This window comes from Triturus cristatus, chromosome 5_1, assembly GCF_964204655.1.
Source record: "Triturus cristatus chromosome 5_1, aTriCri1.1, whole genome shotgun sequence".
Classification (NCBI taxonomy): Eukaryota; Metazoa; Chordata; class Amphibia; order Caudata; family Salamandridae; genus Triturus; species Triturus cristatus.
In genome coordinates, this window is record NC_140587.1 from 559336589 (window position 1) to 559354432 (window position 17844).

Below are 17844 nucleotides of genomic sequence, written 5' to 3' on the forward strand. Positions count from 1 at the left end.
AGAAAGCCAGACAGTCACAGAAAGATGCCATTGAATTATGGCGTAAAGAATCATATAGACGTACAGAAAAAGCGCTCAGACAGGAAGAGAAAGGTAGGGAGAATTCGAATAAAGCCCGAGAAAATATATTAATTGAGGAAGGTACCCGAGTAAAAGCAGAACAAGTAGATAGACAACGAAACACGCTTATGAATGGTATGTATCCTCTTTTGGCCGAAGGGTTACCTCAGGCCACCCCGGAAATACCGAAAGACTTGACACCTCCATTACTCCCGATAAAAGCACATCCCAAAACAGCAAAAGATATTTTCCTTTCTTCCTATTTAGATGATGTAGCTCCCGAATATGCTAATGCTCCGCCACACACACCGCCCACCAATGGTGCTCAACGCCAAGATCATCCGTCTGTATCCCCGCAACAACAAACTCCCACGCACATTCCCACAGGTCCATCTGTTTCTACCGCTTTTCCTACCTCTACAGTTTCTATCTTACATCCAACAAATCCTTTCGTGCCTAGCACCTCAGACGGTGCGACAGGAGGTACGACAGAAATTTTTGCCACGCCACCCCGAGGAAATAAATTATCCCTTAGAGATTTAGCATACGAACGTACACCCCAACTACCAACTTCCGACATGTTTAAAGAGCATCTAGTGGATTGTAGATATGATCCTGTGCCCGGTAGACGGGACGGTATGCTGCTGTCATCACTACGTATACGACGAGCTTCAAGGTATTTAGCAACGCTACCAGGAATGGTGGCACATTTAGACAATATATATCACTTTGTCCAATCAGGGCGAGGCCCTGAAAGTATTGACGAAGCTATGGAATACCAGAAAGTGGATGTACAGAGACAACTGTTACGCTTCTTCATAAACTGTGTGATCAGAAACAGAGATAGGCCTGGGGTAGATCAGGAGGAAATGCAAGTACTTACCAGATGGGGCCAGAATATATCAGAAGGGAAACATGATAAACAGACATGTATAGTAGTTATGTGCCGTAAGATTCGCAAAGAAGTAGAACGAATACATACAGAAAGATTAGAGTCAGATCAACATGAATCAGAGGGAGAGGAGGACGAAATGCCTACAGGACACTTAGAAACGATGGCTTATGTAGGTAAAGGAAGATCTTTTAATAATACCAGATGCTTTAATGATCCGATACGTCCGATACATCCAGAATGTAACAGACATTTCCAAGCCCCTATGTTAAATACAAGGTCTCCTGAACACCTATTCCAAACTGCTGATAAATTACTCCGAGACCGAAGGGGGTACCATATGCTCGATTCCATGGACGAACAAGAATTAGCCAGGTCAGCAGTACAATGGGCTGACAGTCCCGGCAAATACAGTGATGATGCACTAGCACACACGTTTCTGAACCTTGCCCCAGACGAACAGCGTTTAGCTGGTATATATATGATTCAACACCTCCTTATATTATATAAAAGCCAACACTCCGATCCTGGACCCCTACCTGACATATTGACAGAATTACTCACGAATAAATGGAGAGGGTCAGGTACTGATTTGATTAAAGAAATTCTAGAATTTCGAAACCAGTATATAGTTTTCGTATGCCCAGAACATGTTCCAGTTCCCACTATGGGAAGAAAAATGTATCACATAGATAGACAGAATCCGTTACGCGAAGTACACCCAATCAGAGGTGAAGATAATACCTTTAAACGCGTGTTTGTGTACACGCCTATAACTAAAATTGAATTATTAGAAATGAAGAAAGTAGTACCCAGCCATGACAAGGATCCAGCAGGTTTCCACCGTGAGATAAAAGACATGTTACTCATGGGAGAGTATACCTACCCCGACATTATGAAAATATTAAAGGTATTAATGCCTGCCGGTATTTACGAGAAACTCAAAGAAAAGGAATGGGAGGTGGGAGACCAAAAGATAGAATGGACAGCATTAGAAAACGAAGAAAAGGCCCGAGCTGCAGGATCAGGACTTGGGGAAAAGACTACAGCACTACCAGGATTACTAGTGCAGGTACTGCCACGTTTATTAACTACGAAAAAAGAAGACTGGGGTGCAATCTCAGCCTGTAAACAAAAGCAAGATGAAGACACTAGTGATTTCTATTCCCGATTTGAAAAATGTTTTGGTATTAATAGTGGCATAAAAGCAAGTAGCGAGTCATACCCACATCTGTTTGTGAGAAAATTAGTTGAAAATTCCCTACCACAAGTTAAGAATAGAGTATTGAAATTTGAGAGTACCTGGCAAGGTAACACCCCGTCACAGATGTTACAGATGTTACAATATCACCACAATAGAATTAGAGAAGAACAAGAACATGAACAAAGACGTATGAAAGACACGAAAATGAAAATGCTTGTGGCTCAGTCAGTTCCAGCTGATGGTCATAAAAAGGGTGATTCCGCAGGTCCGACGAAAGGGACATACAACTATTGTAAACAACAAGGTCATTATATACACAATTGTCCAGTTCTGAAATATAATATCGCCACGGGTAGAACCCAGGAAAGACCACGTCCACCTAGACAGGATCAGAACCAATCACAAATCCCTCAGCACGCACAATCTAGGCCAGCTCCGCAACAGACAGCTCCGCAACAGACCGTAGCAACACCACAAGCGCAGCCTATTGCTGCAACACAAGCAACGACACAACAGATGTACCAGTATGCACAAAATGACAATACCGATTATCAGCGATACACATGAAATAGCCTAGAGAGGGAAGTTGGCTTACCCCTTATCGAGGTTCCTGTAGATCAAGAGGGACCTTATGTACATAGTGAACTATTAGGGGAAGACAGAAAGTTTTTACTTGACACAGGGGCAAGCAGAACAACTATACGACGCAGTGAAGTTCCAGGGGCACCCCTCTCAGGCTCACAGAATATTTCCCTTGGATTCTCAGGAAAGCCTATCATTAATGAAGTAACGCAACCCCTTCCACTTACGGTTGGTCCATTGACACGAACTACAGATTTATTGCTTACTAAATCATGTCCAGAAAACTTGTTAGGTATAAAAACATTGAAAGCTCTAGGAGCCATAATATGTTGTTCTCCGGAAGGAGTACGATTATTTTTACGTGACTTTAAAGGTCACTACGTGTCCAGAGACATGGATCACCGGCTGCAGAATTTACCTACACATTTATGGGCACAAGGCCCCACTGATGTTGGTTGCATGAACATTACACCATATCGAGTCACACTAAAAACAGGAGTAGTACTACCACGAATGCGACAATACAAGTTACCAGCAGATGCTGTTGTGGCTTTACTGCAAATCATTGACGAGCTCATTGCACAAGGAGTGGTTGTGGAAACCGACTCCAATGTATGTAATTCCCCGATAATTCCGATTCTTAAAAGAACGGATCCAAAAGCACCACCAGTATATCGATTAGTTATTGATCTGCGCGAATTAAATAAATGTATTGTACCACAATACCCTGTGGTCCCAGATATCTCTTCATTACTAACAGCTATTGATTCAGAAGCAACGTTCTTTACTGTAATTGATCTCAAGAATGCCTTCTTTAGCGTCCCAATAGATCCGGAAAGTCAATATTTGTTCGGATTCAGTTTAAATGGACGAAGTTTTAAATTCACACGCGCACCTCAAGGATTTACAGAAAGCCCCAGCATCTATAGCCAAGCACTGAAAAGAGAACTTGACAGTATCCACATGCCAGTTAACACTGCCCTGCTTCAATATGTCGATGATCTGCTGATCACCGCCCGAAGCGAACCTGAATGTGAAAAAGCGTCACTGACGGTTTTACAATTTCTGGCCGACAAGGGGCACAAGGTGTCCCCTTCTAAGCTGCAATTCTGTGTCCAGCAAGTTGTTTACCTTGGGCACTTGCTGTCCAAGGAGGGAAGACAGCTTACACCTGATCGCATCCAGTTAATTGCTAACATGCCACCACCCAAGACACAAAAGGAGGTGCGGGCTTTTATAGGTCTCACTTCATACTGTAGGCAGTGGATCCCTCAATATGCATTTCTAGCAAAACCACTCATTCAGTTGACAACACAGGAGGCAGCCACATCGACTGTCCTCCCTTGGACTCAAGAACATACACATGCCTTTGAAAGCTTAAAGAAAGCTTTATGCCAAGCACCTGTTTTAGCAACACCATGTTACAGTAAGCCTTTTACACTCTTTGTTACAGAACGCGAAGGTACAGGAGAGTTAGTGGCCGCTTACGCAGTCACAACAGACACTGAAGTCATTGAAACAAATTGTATTAACACTTTGTCAGCTCAAGCGGCAGAGCTCATCGCTCTGACACAAGCCTGTATTCAAGCCAAAAATAAGAGAGTCAACATATACACAGATTCACGTTATGCATTCGGAGTCGTCCATGACTTCGGCGTATTGTGGCGAGAGAGAGGTTATTTAACTTCTCACGGTGCCCACATCCAACACGGACCCCTCATTCAAGCTCTATTAGATGCGATTCATCTACCTACTGCAATATCGATTATGAAATGCAAAGCCCATACAAAAGTTACCGATATCATTTCTCAGGGTAATGACCTAGCTGACAGAACAGCTAAACAGACTGCTCAGAATCAGACTCATACAACTGACACGACAAAGACAATAGTTCCGACACCAACACATTGCATGACAGTTAAGGATCCCGCCCTTGATGTAATTGACATACAGACACATGCTACACCAGAAGAAATAAAGAAATGGACTGAATTAGGAGGGATCCAAACGGATCAAGGATGGATGACGAAGGGAAAATCTATATGGTTTCTTCCCGACTCCATGGTTCAAGTCATCATTAACACAATACATAGTCCAGCGCACCTAGGAGAAAAAGCTATGCTAGACAGCATTCAACACATTTGGTTCAACAAACACTTGCGAGCAGCAGCCAAACAGAAAGTACGTACCTGTATGATATGTTGTCAGTTTAATCCAGGTAAAAGCATTCCCGTAGAGCAGGGTGGATTTCAACCTCCCGATCACCCTTTTGAAGTCCTCCAGATGGATTATATCCAGATGGAACGATGTCGAGGATTCAAATATGTTCTCGTAGTTGTCTGTGCTCTTTCCCGTTGGACAGAAGCCTACCCGGTTTCAGATTACACTGCCCCGACTACTGCCAAACAGTTAGTTCGAGAATTCTTCCCACGATTCGGTTTACCACGTGTTGTATACTCAGATAACGGCCAACCATTCTCATCCGAACTAATGAAACACGTTTCACTTCTGTTAGGTTACCAATGGAAATTCCACTGTGTCCGACATCCCGAGGCAGCAGGTCTCGTGGAACGTCATAATCAAACCCTGAAAATTAGATTGTCCAAAATATGTAGAGAAAAAGGTGTCGATTGGATAGTAGCCTTACCAGTTGCGCTCTTTTACATGAGAATGGTAGCACATTCTCGAACAGGGCTATCCCCGTATGAGGTGATCTTCGGTAGACCACCAAATATGTGGGGGACGCCTATACCTCGTAAAATCACTGATGTTGACTGTAATATGCTGACAGATTACCTGGCTTCCTTGATGTCTGCACTACAATCTTGTCGTTCACAGGTAGCTGCCGCTTTTCCCGATAACACCGAGGTAAAACCCCATGACGTGGTTCCAGGTGACCTGGTTCTTGTAAGGAATTTCGACCGGAAGACCCAGCTGGAGCCCAGGTGGAAGTCGCCCAAACTCGTCTTGCTGACAACCAGGACAGCCGTGAAGGTTGAGGGACGTAAAGGGTGGTTGCACTCGAGTCATATCAAGAAATTTTATGGACTACCGTCCGATGTGAACACTCAGCCCTGCATTCCCTCACAGACAGACTCAAAGCTCCCCTTGGTTGAACAGACAAAGAACGAACTCTATAAACTGAAACTAAGGTCTAGCAAGTCAAACAATTTGATTGTTTAAGTCCTCTCCAAGGTGAATCGGTTGAATTTGTCTCTGACATGTATCCTCTAGACCGAAATAGAGAGAGAAATAGACAGATACAGCTTAAAAAACATGCGTACTGTAAATCGCTTCGTAGTCACTGCACAGTGACATTATTAATTTTGTTTTTTCTAAGTCTTCTGATCATCATTTCTAGTGTATTACTACATATGTATTACCCTATTTCTAAGCGTGCTTACAATGTTACTGCTGAACATTCTTTTAGCGAATTACCTCCGCATGAGTTGTCTTATAGATTTGCGCTGTGCAACAACACTTTTATTAGTATGTTACATCATTCCCATCAGACCAGCAATGCTACCAATTGTTGGATATGTGGCCAACTCCCTCCCTATCAGAACTATAAGGGAGTTTTGCCTCTCTTTCCGTATCCGTTCACACACAATGGCTCTTGTGGAGCATGGTTTAGTTTGATTAATTCCCTAGATTCAAATTCCGTAGTTTATCAAGACAACTGGGTATGGGGAAACCTGAACCTAGTTTTGCTTAAAGTCTGCTACCCTAACAAGGAGGGACTTCCCAAAAGAACAGGAACTGATCTAGAAAATGAAGTATATGGATTAGGTAACTTTACACTTAACCTCATGATTCTGAATGTTGAATCCGAAGCTACGCCAATCTTGCCCGCTATGTCAGTATTTCCAGTTAAAGGAGAATTATGTGTAAGAAAGAATGGTTCCATACACATGGGCCATAGTAAATGCACCACTGTAATAAAATTCAGTGATCAAGGCAAGTCTACATTTAGAGCTTCCCGTCATTCCTACTTCATATGTGGCCAGACCGCATATATACGTTTACCTCTAGATTGGGATGGTACCTGTTACATTGCATTCCTTCTGCCACCTGTTTTCCTAGCCCCTCCTGACTATCACAGAAATACCCATTTAGTACACAATATACAGCAGAGAGATCTCCCGATTGTAGATTACACTGAAACAGCATGGGAGCAATACACAGATTTCAATAAAGGTTTCTTTCCCTATATAGGTACAGTCACTAATAGTAAACTGATACGTAGATTAACTAGAACCCTTGAAGCAGTAGTGAATGAGACTACTTCCGCCCTAGGCAACTTAACAGAAGAGCAGTCTGCGATGCGGATTGTTGTGCTTCAAAATCGTCTTGTCCTTGACGTCATCCTGGCCGATAGGGGCGGAGCTTGTAGGGTCATCGGATCAAGTTGCTGTGTTTTCATACCAGAAAACTCGCCGTCAGTATATAAAGCCATAACTCGCCTTCATAAGATTATAAGCCAGATACACCAGAGTCCAGGCACCTGGACTTGGTCCGGTTGGTTCTGGAGCGTGTTGTCAGCCTGGGGATGGAGGATCCTATCCTTCCTAGGTATTGGCTTTCTCATACTATTCAGTTGCTGCTTATGTCTACAATGTGGGCCAGCGATTTGTGGTCTGTGTGCCACATCGTGTATCCCGCATCCAAGTTTTCGTTCAAGATCCCGGAAGAAGAAAGAAGAACAAATGATGCTATATGAACAGATTGATGGATTGATGAAGATGGATATCTCCTGAGGGTCCGTAGGGGACAAGGAGGGAATGAGGAAATATGAATTTTATGATCAGTTATGTCCCCTATCGTAGACCCCAACGGCTCCATGTGCATGCTACAAGTACATGTATGTTCCCTCCAGTTCCAGTTATGAAGACGCAAATACATGTGCGTCCACCGTCAACATGTCCTCTTTCAGATCCGCCATGAATGGGTCAGATATTCCATTCCTAAGTATGAAAGGCCACCGACTTTATGTGGTTCACTTTCCACATTTTACAGATTCAGGCGAGTAGGCCCTGAATTCTGTCATCAAGCCTTTTTCTGCCTTCTGCCTCTGAAAGCTCCAGTCCGAGCCCGCATCTGTATCCATGAACTTTGTCCTACTCCCTGCGCGGCTAACGGTGCCTGATCCGGCCTATTGCCTGCCAAAAACTGTATTTCACCTTCAAGATTATCTGCTCCGCTCCTCATCCGATGCATTCCTGTGTAGTAGTTTAGGTAAACATTCTTCCAGCTACCGAGTAAAGGGCCAGGCCTCACTGTCCTCATGCAAGTAATTCATAGCCCCTGTTACCATGGAAGATTCCTGCCCCCTCGCATCTCATGTAGACACTTAGACGCTTGTACACACACTAACAGTCAGTATAGAATAGATTCCATCCTAGAGACCTTTCCTTTTGGATAATACAGTTCTTTAAACATAAGATATTAGATATGATTTGGGATTAGGTTGACATGACCCCCCAGACTTCTGTCTCCACATGTAGAGCTAAATGTCAAGTCCCCTTCACCCTCTAGTTGCACGTCAATCACACGTCATGCGGCTGCGCACGCATCTCTGCCAAATATTCCTGCTGACATTGCAGGATTCTCTTATGGATCCACCCACTTGTGACATCATGTTTAATGACGTTTCTAGTTACCCCTATATGTACGCCTTTTTTCATTACGTATGTGTATTATTATCTGTATTATCAGCTGTTACACCTCCTGCATCTGTCTTAATGTAATGCTTTTCATATAAATGTCTTTACTTGTCAATAATGTATTGCCTTCCCTTCCTGAACCCTCGTGGTGATGGAATTTGAAGCCTATGATTCGAATCATAATTCCTTTGTAGAGGAATAAAGCCTTTCAGAACCTCTAATACCACGGATTCTGCCTCTTATTTTTACTGAGTTATTCTTACTAGACTTTACCGCATAAAAAATAGTACCGGTAATGAAATATTTACCACAGTGGTATTAGTGATGGTATTTGTGGTGATAATGTTGGAGGTGGTATTGGTGGTGGTGGTGGTATTATTGGTGGTGGTGGTATTGGTTTTGGTGGTGGTGGTATTTGTGGTATTGGTGGTGGTATTGGTATTCGCAGTGTTATTGGTGGTGGTGTTGATATTGGTTGTGGTATTGGTGGTGGTGTTATTGGTGGTGTTGATGGTGCTGGTGGTATTGGTGGTGCTGGTGGTATTGGTGGTATTGGTGGTGGGGGTATTGGTGGTGGTGGTATTGGTGGTGGTGGCATTGATGGTGGTGGTATTGGTGGTGGTGGTGGTGGTATTGGTGTGTTATTGGTGGTGGTACTGGTATTGGTGATGGTACTGGTATTGGAGGTGGTATTGGAGGTGGTGTAGGTGGTGGTATTGGTGGTGGTGTAGGTGGTGGTATTGGTGGTGGTGGTATTGATGGTGGTGGTATTGGTGGTGGTATTGTGGGTGGTGGTGGTATTGGTGGTGTTGGTATTGTGGAGGTTTTGGTATGGGGAACAACCTTTACAACGCAACTATTACATCGCACTACACTTACAACGCAGGCATTACAACGGAACATCCTTTACAATGCATGACACTACAACGCATACCATTACAATGCATACCATTACAACGCATGACACTACATCGCATGTCACTACAACGCAGGCGTTACAACGCATACCATTACAATGCATACCATTGGAGTTAGAATAGTAATTTTTAACGCCTACACTATCCAACACTTACCCTACTGTTGCACCCCCTGGAGTTAGAATAGTAATTTTTACCCCTATACTATCCAATACTTACCTTAAATGCAATGTAACAGTATGCGTTGTAATGGTATGCGTTGTAAAGGTAGTATGCGATGTAATGGAATGCGTTGTAAAGGTAGTTTTTTAAAATGCGTTGTAGTGTCATGCGATGTAATGGAATGCGTTGTAGTGGATGTTGCGATGTAAAAATTGCGTTGTAAGTGCATGCGTTGTAAATGTATGCGTTGTAACGTCATACATCCTGTGGTATTGGTGGTGGTGGTGTTGATGGTGTTGTTGTTCATAAAACAGGCTTTTGAAATCAACCAGTCAGGTGGCTTTAGTGCAGATGACATGTAACACAGATGTGCTGTTGTCAGCTTCAGCCCATTAGCCCAGGATCAAGAGCTGATTGAGTTGAATGTATAATGTTACAACGCATCGCATACATTTACAAAGCATGCCTTTACAATCAAGTTTTTACATCGCAACATCCTTTACAATGCATACATTTACATCGCATACCACTACAATGATTTTTTTTAAACTACACTTTCAACGCATTCCATTGCATCGCATTATACCTTTACAACGCATACCATTACAACGCACACCATTACATTGTATTTAAGGTAAGTGTTGGATAGTGTAGGGGTAAAAATTACTATTCTAACTCCAGGGGGTGGAACAGTAGGGTAAGCGACTTAATTCGCTAATCATTTCTAAATCCATCTTACTTGAGGGGCTGAAACAGACATGAGATAATGCTGGGTTAAAGTCATTAAAAGCAGGCGCCCGTGGTACGGGGGCGGCCTGCTGCTTAAAAAAACACAAGCGGTTTTAGCTGAAGCAGCGCCTGTCCGGCCTGCAGTAAGAGAAACTCAATAAAGTAAATAGTGCTTAAAGACTAAATAACAGGTCCCATGTAACAGCTGAAGTAAAGTGGCCAGTCGCCATGGGAGGGTACAAATGAAGACAAGGCCATACTAAGGAGGGACTAACAAGTCTATTAACAAATTTGAAGGCAGCATTTACGAAAGACAATGACATAAGCCAATGAAAAATATAGGAGAAGAGTGGGCGCGGCTTCTCTCCCATACTCTACTACAGCAGTCTCATAGAGTGAGCAGTGAAGGCACGCTGCTGCTAGGCTCAAACTAAAAATAAGGAACTTTTCTGGGATGAGTTCTCTATTCCGTCACTTTTTATTGCTGAAAATTGAAGCACGATCACAACATACTGCATAATGATTCTTAACGCCTATTGCAATTCTATCATGTGCAACATAGTATTCAGTTCCCACTGACATAGTATATAGATATCTAAACACATGTTATATCAGTCATTACATTCTATTTAGCAGGGCGGGCGGAGGGTGAAGTCAACCGACGAAGAGGAGGGAAAATACATTTTCTAAAAAGAAACCACTAACCTTGCGGTTTCCTTTTTTTAATTTTAATTTCCCTTGATGCTGTCTGTGAACCTTACCCTCAACCCCTACCCCACCACTCTTACCTACACTGGCCACGACTGTGAGTGTATGCCCATAATGGACATGAAATCATTTTGAATCCAAACAGAAGTGCATGTTAATACAAAGACACAGCACTTCATGAAGCCAAAAGTTTAACGTGCTTAATACAAAAATAGCAAGCAGCACAGCAAATAATCAAGAGGCAATTATAACTTCAATGGACAAGAGTTCTCACCCAAGAAGGCCAGTTAGAGCATGTAATACTGAAATACATGCACATTTGAACAGTTTTTATACATTTCACCTCAATTTAATTCTATGGAGCATGAACAAATGACAGAAATGTGTTACTTTCAGTGAAACTTAGCTAATGAGCAAGTGGCAGGATCTCCTCATGGAGAAAAATGTGAGATGTCTTTAAAATGGACATACATTACTGCTGACTTCAATAATTTCTCAAAATGACACTTGTGGTTGTTAATATCAAAAGTGAGGCTACAATTTGCTAGGAGATACAGAAAATGTGCAAATGTACTACTGCAAAATAAAATGGCTTCTGGGCAAATTAGAATCATAAAACTTAGCAAGCATATTAAGGCTAAAGGGCACTTCAATATTATAAAAACAACATCCATAATTGATAATAAAATATATAGACGTTCTTGTTGTGATAGCCAGGTACAAGGGAACATCAACATGAAAGCACAAGGAATACAAGATTATGGGCCTGATTGATAGTTGAGTGGACTGGTTACTCTATCACAAACGTGAAGGATATCCTGTCCACCATTCTGCAGCACACACAAAAAGAGGAAAAAACCTCTTGTGATTGTTTTTGTGCAGGAAGGTTTCCCTTCCTGCGTAGAAATAATCATCCCCACAATGCAGGCTTCCTTGCACCATGGTGAAAAGGTGTCTGAGCTGGCGCACAGCAGCCCATTGTGCGCCTGTGAAAAGGACAGGAATGAGACGTATCTGATTCCTAACCATTTCTTTTGCCATAGGGCAGTGCAGCAGGAAGGACTGTGGCGCTGCCCTACGGCAAAACCTCATAAATGAAGCCCAATGTATTTACCTCCCCCAAACATTTAACATTTTTGTCCATACGTAATATTATTAATTATGCCTTTAAAGTAACTCCTATGTGAACGGTGTTTGATATTATTGTATCAATTGTTCGTAATTTTTAACTGAATGCAATGTTTTTTATTAACTATGAAATAAACGTTTAAAAATAAATATTGCAATGACATGATATTTAAAATGTCCACAAATGCAGTATGCAACTATACTTATTAGTACTAGGCTTCAGTAAGCCTGAAGCAGCTCTGCTTCACAAGTGGCTTAACTGAATGTGCAAAGGCATGCCTAGAGCATTTAAAAGTTGACCTTACCCTGAGATGCCTTAAATGAAAGTTTCACATAACACTTACAAATGTTTTTCATTATTAATAATAATGTTTTTGAAATAAATGTTTAATAATAAAGTTCTAATCTAACGATAAAGTAATACTTTTGACATATTTCCCTCATTTTATAATGAAAAAATGTGGTGCTGAATAATATTTTGTAGCCGCTGATGTTTCTATATCACATAATCCACTGTTTAGTTAGTATACAATTTGCTTTATTAGAAGGTTAAAAGTGTAGCCATTCTCATGGGAAAATAAGGTCTGAAACCAAAAGGCCTTATAAGTAATCACAATTGCAAATTTTGTTTCCCACCTCAATATAACTGTCGATTACCCATTCTTCAAGACGTAGGAAACGAACAGGCGAGCCTGTTCTCAGGAGAATCCTGAAAGCTTATTGGACGAGAGGAGGAGAAGATACAATTTGCCTGCAGTATCTCCTTTTGACTGTTCATATTAGTGTGTATTCCCACAGTAGGTTAACGCCTTTGTTCCAGACTCTTATCCCATACTCTTTTTCCACACAGAGGCTAAACACTGATGGTTTAATGCTGAAACCTGAATGCTGATTTACTAACTTCCTTCGAACCTATTACTAAATGCAGTTTGCTACTTCTACTGCATGAATATTTTTTCATATTTGCTGAGACTCCACCGAATTTTAGGAACCTCTCTTTATGGGAAGATCTGCTGACATTAATTGATTGAATTTGCACTTCATGGTCTATCTCACTCTTCCTCTCGTAATTGAACTCTTTAAGGGTTCATGCAAACACAAGTTTTCCCCATGGTTAGAATTGGGTTTCTTTTCTTTATGGAACATGCTTAATGCATTATTAATTATGATTTGATCTAACCATATTTTTTATTATCAATTCTGTTATATGACTGAAATCTTGAACTAACTGAGTAAAGAGTATATATGAAACCTTTAATGAAAATTAAACCCTTTAATTTTTTTTCAAAACTCTTGTTTTTGACTAAACGTTAGTATTAAGAATAGCTGTTGTGATTTCTATGAATATTTGCTCCTTATTATCATGTTCAGTGGCCAAGATCCATCACACATTCATTTAATCAAATATAGAGTGATGATCAGCTGTGCATATTAGACAATAAACCATGAATAATTTTAACTGATTTTCGCTCTTGCAGTATTCACCAGTACAGGGCTACAGTGTTACCAAACCCATCAATTCTTGTTACTTTCTTTTCTCATTTTCCTTGCCAATGACTTATACCACTCTCATGGCCCTCTGAATGATCTTGCTTAGTACCGAGAGATATTTGAATTCAGGGGTAGCACCCAATATACCCTTGAGGGCTTGGGTAAGTATAATGTAATAGTAGAAGGCCAACAAGGGATTTTGTTCTAGCGAGATTCAGTTCTATTATACAGTACAAAGTAATCTTTACGTGAGTTCTAGATAGAAACTCAACCAAACGTTATTCAATTGAATTCAGTCAATGATATATAACAACACACACGGGGTATTTTTTAAAGTGAAAAAAATCACTAGTTTTTTATGTAGAAACAATTCATAAAAAGGAGTACAGAAAACAGGTAAATGTATAATGTAACATGAAGGGAAAAACAACTTAATATTATCCACAAATCATGACATTACAGATATCCAATCCAATAAAGTAAACAGAGATCTATCTCATATTTAGAGAACAATCAACTGTGCAGGTATGCTGTGGAAATGGAAAATACAGTCGACGTTTCGGTCTGTTGGGGCGTCAATCGGTCAGACCATCTTCAGGACAGTTGAGCAATACAAAAAGACTCCTGCATAAATATGGTATCAATTAATTACAAAGAAAAACCATAAAATTCTCTTCATAGGTGATAGAGAAAGTAAAGGAATAGCCCGTGTGTGAGAAAACAATCTTGTCTAAAAGACATTGTGAAAGAAACACCTTATACCAAAGAAGAACAGCGTTGTTGCATTACTGTATAATTCAATGGAAAGGGGTGAAGGAATACGTTAATATTGGTGTGCGCTCAAATGAGACTAACAGAAAGATATTGCGCTTATTCATAACTTGTTGTACGAATTAGAGGAGTAATCTCTTCCTCATTGGAGATAGAGTGTAATTCGTGACATTAGTCATCGTTCTAAGATGTCTGCCGTTTTCGGCGCTTCTCTTAAGTCATTCCAAGGTGTAGATTTACATCTGATTACCTTTTCAAGATGTCCGCCTCTTTTCGGCAATCACTAAACTTAACATTCCACATGTCATCAACACTTTGACCGTCAACGATCATGTGAGTCAACGATCATGTGAGTCATTGTAGTTGCCACATTCGACGAGGGCATTAATTCCCGGCAATGTGTAGAAATTTGCCACTGATACATTCATCTGTACACAAAAAAACACATTATAAGATGTCCGCCACATTTATAGTAGTTTTTGTCTTGCCCGGTTCGTACTTTAATCTTGAACAGCTGTGGCCACCGAAACACCTTTAAATACACGCCGTTGAACTCTGCATATTGCTCGAGTTCCTATCGACGGATGGTACTTTGACTCCCTACAGCTTCGAGAAGCTAAAATCGTGAGTAATAGACCTTAGCGTATCACCTCGTAGTGTTAAGTCTAGCCGCGGTGTTGTACAAATAGCTGTGGGCGCCCTGTTTTTTAGCAGGTTGTCTGCATTTACAAAAACGTTAGTTTTTAAATAGACTGCCTTCCCTCGTAAGCACCTCTTTAAATGTGGGTGGTTCTGTACAGTTAATGCCTTGTCAGCGGGCGGTTTTTTCACAAACCTGCCAGTCTCTAGTTTTGAAATAGGCTTAAGCCCTTTGCTAGTACACCCCTTAATGTAAATGGTTCAATGCACATCATGTGCTTCTGACTTACCTTTGACCTTATAAGACAACCATTTATTCTTTAAACCACAGCATGCCTAACTTTCATCTTCCAGATCTCCTTGAGTGAAGAAATCTGTCAACGAAGGACCAACTGGCCTTCTTTGTTATACAAGATCATAACAGTCAGTATTCTGAATTCCATTGTTGCCCATCCTGCTACGGGCACTCGCATGGTATACACCCACCCAACTAAGACCGGGTATGCTATATAAATTGATAGAAAAATACATTAACACGCGTTTTATTTAAAGGCCCACCGTGACCATTGTTTTTCGCTTTATAGATGAATTACACTCTATCTCCAATGAGGAAGAGATTACTCCTCTAATTCGTACAACAAGTTATGAGTAAGCGCAATATCTTTCTGTTAGTCTCATTTGAGCGCACACCAATATTAACGTATTCCTTCACCCCTTTCCATTGAATTATACAGTAATGCAACAACGCTGTTCTTCTTTGGTATAAGGTGTTTCTTTCACAATGTCTTTTAGACAAGATTGTTTTCTCACACACGGGCTATTCCTTTACTTTCTCTATCAACTATGAAGAGAATTTTATGGTTTTTCTTTGTAATTAATTGATACCATATTTATGCAGGAGTCTTGTATTGCTCAACTGTCCTGAAGATGGTCTGACCGATTGACGCCCCAACAGACCGAAACGTCGACTGTATTTTCCATTTCCACAGCATACCTGCACAGTTGATTGTTCTCTAAATATGAGATAGATCTCTGTTTACTTTATTGGATTGGATATCTGTAATGTCATGATTTGTGGATAATATTAAGTTGTTTTTCCCTTCATGTTACATTATACATTTACCTGTTTTCTGTACTCCTTTTTATGAATTGTTTCTACATAAAAAACTAGTGATTTTTTTCACTTTAAAAAATACCCCGTGTGTGTTGTTATATATCATTGACTGAATTCAATTGAATAACGTTTGGTTGAGTTTCTATCTAGAACTCACGTAAAGATTACTTTGTACTGTATAATAGAACTGAATCTCGCTAGAACAAAATCCCTTGTTGGCCTTCTACTATTACATAGTACCGAGAGAGGCTGGGTATAAAGGGTCCCAACATTCATCCAATGAGGACCTGGAATTGGATAACTAAATTATAGACTAGAAATCAGACTCATATAGATTACCCTCAAAACAATACTATAAACATAAAAGATTATCACAGCAAGCCCAAATCTCCTGAAGAAACGTAGGCAAGCCAATATGCACACTAAAGGTTCAGCCAAAGCTATACAGAACAATAACTTTAGTATTTACTGTTCCAAGATCTCTCTAATATGATCTCCTCTAGCCATTAGTAACCCCAAATTAGGAATGCAAATTCATTTGGAAAGGAACAAATTATGATAGCTGAGTTAATATAGTAATTTGGTTTACTTTATCAGTTTTTAAGGTAAACAAATGCATCAATAAATCAGGTATTAGACAATTTAGTCGAATTCTAGCAAGGCATTTGAAATAAGGTACGAAAGCTTAAGAGTTCAGAAAGGGATATGAAACGTCAGTTCAAGTAGTCTCCCAAAGAAGGAAGAGACCACTCAGCGCACACAGCGTATGCGTCAGTTCATAAAGGAAGCCAGGTGAGTCCACAATTGGGCAACTCAAGATTGTCAAGAAAAATTCCACAAAGATTCATCACCATTAAGAGCGCTAACTCCAGAAAGGCAGGGAGAAATACAGCAGACGTAGCCGAACACGTTCCGTCAAATCGGGCAACATTATAATCTTGAAGTTCTGGGGCGACACCTCCTAGAATCACCTCATCTGGTCAGACCGCTCAGTCCACTGATCAGTTTGTTTAGGATGTGTGTCAGGCAACATAAAGTAGACACAACTTGTTGAGAAATAGGTAAGACAATGACAAAATCCTTAAGAAATCCAGTGTGTGAATCGTTAAATCAATACTCCTTCAGCAAGAGCACATACGCGAATTCAAGAGGACAGTTTCCCAGGCAGCTGTTTAGGATTGCATCAGTGAAATGTAGCAACGTATTTAGTACAGTACATGAGAACTCAGGAAAGAAAATACTGTTTCACATTATTTGTTATATTGAGGAATTCTCTCATGAACTGTAGACTCAGCAAGACTGGGGACTTCACAATTTCAGTCAGGCCTACATTAAATCAAGCAACTGTATTGTAAAAAATATATAATTATTAAGCGTAGGTTGATAGGAAATATGGACATTATGATTCTAGTATAACTCTGATGAAGTTGAAACCATTAATATGGCTACAAATAATTTGTGTCAGTATAATAGACTTCTACTTTCTGAACGTACCAACGTGTAAATATATTTAAAATGCTAATGAATTAAACTCGTTCTAAGTACACGACATGAGTACATATATGAAATACAATCTATGAAAGGTTCATGAAGGCAGCATTAATTAGGAATGTGTAACACCTACTTTTTTGTCATTTTGGTGCACACGTTTACATAGAGAGAATACATTTATTTTGAATTCATCATATTCAGATTAAATCTTGATGATTAACTAGTTCTTATTAGTTTCACACACACGATTGACATCATCTAGTCTAAACCTCTTTCTGCATGCTTTTATGATG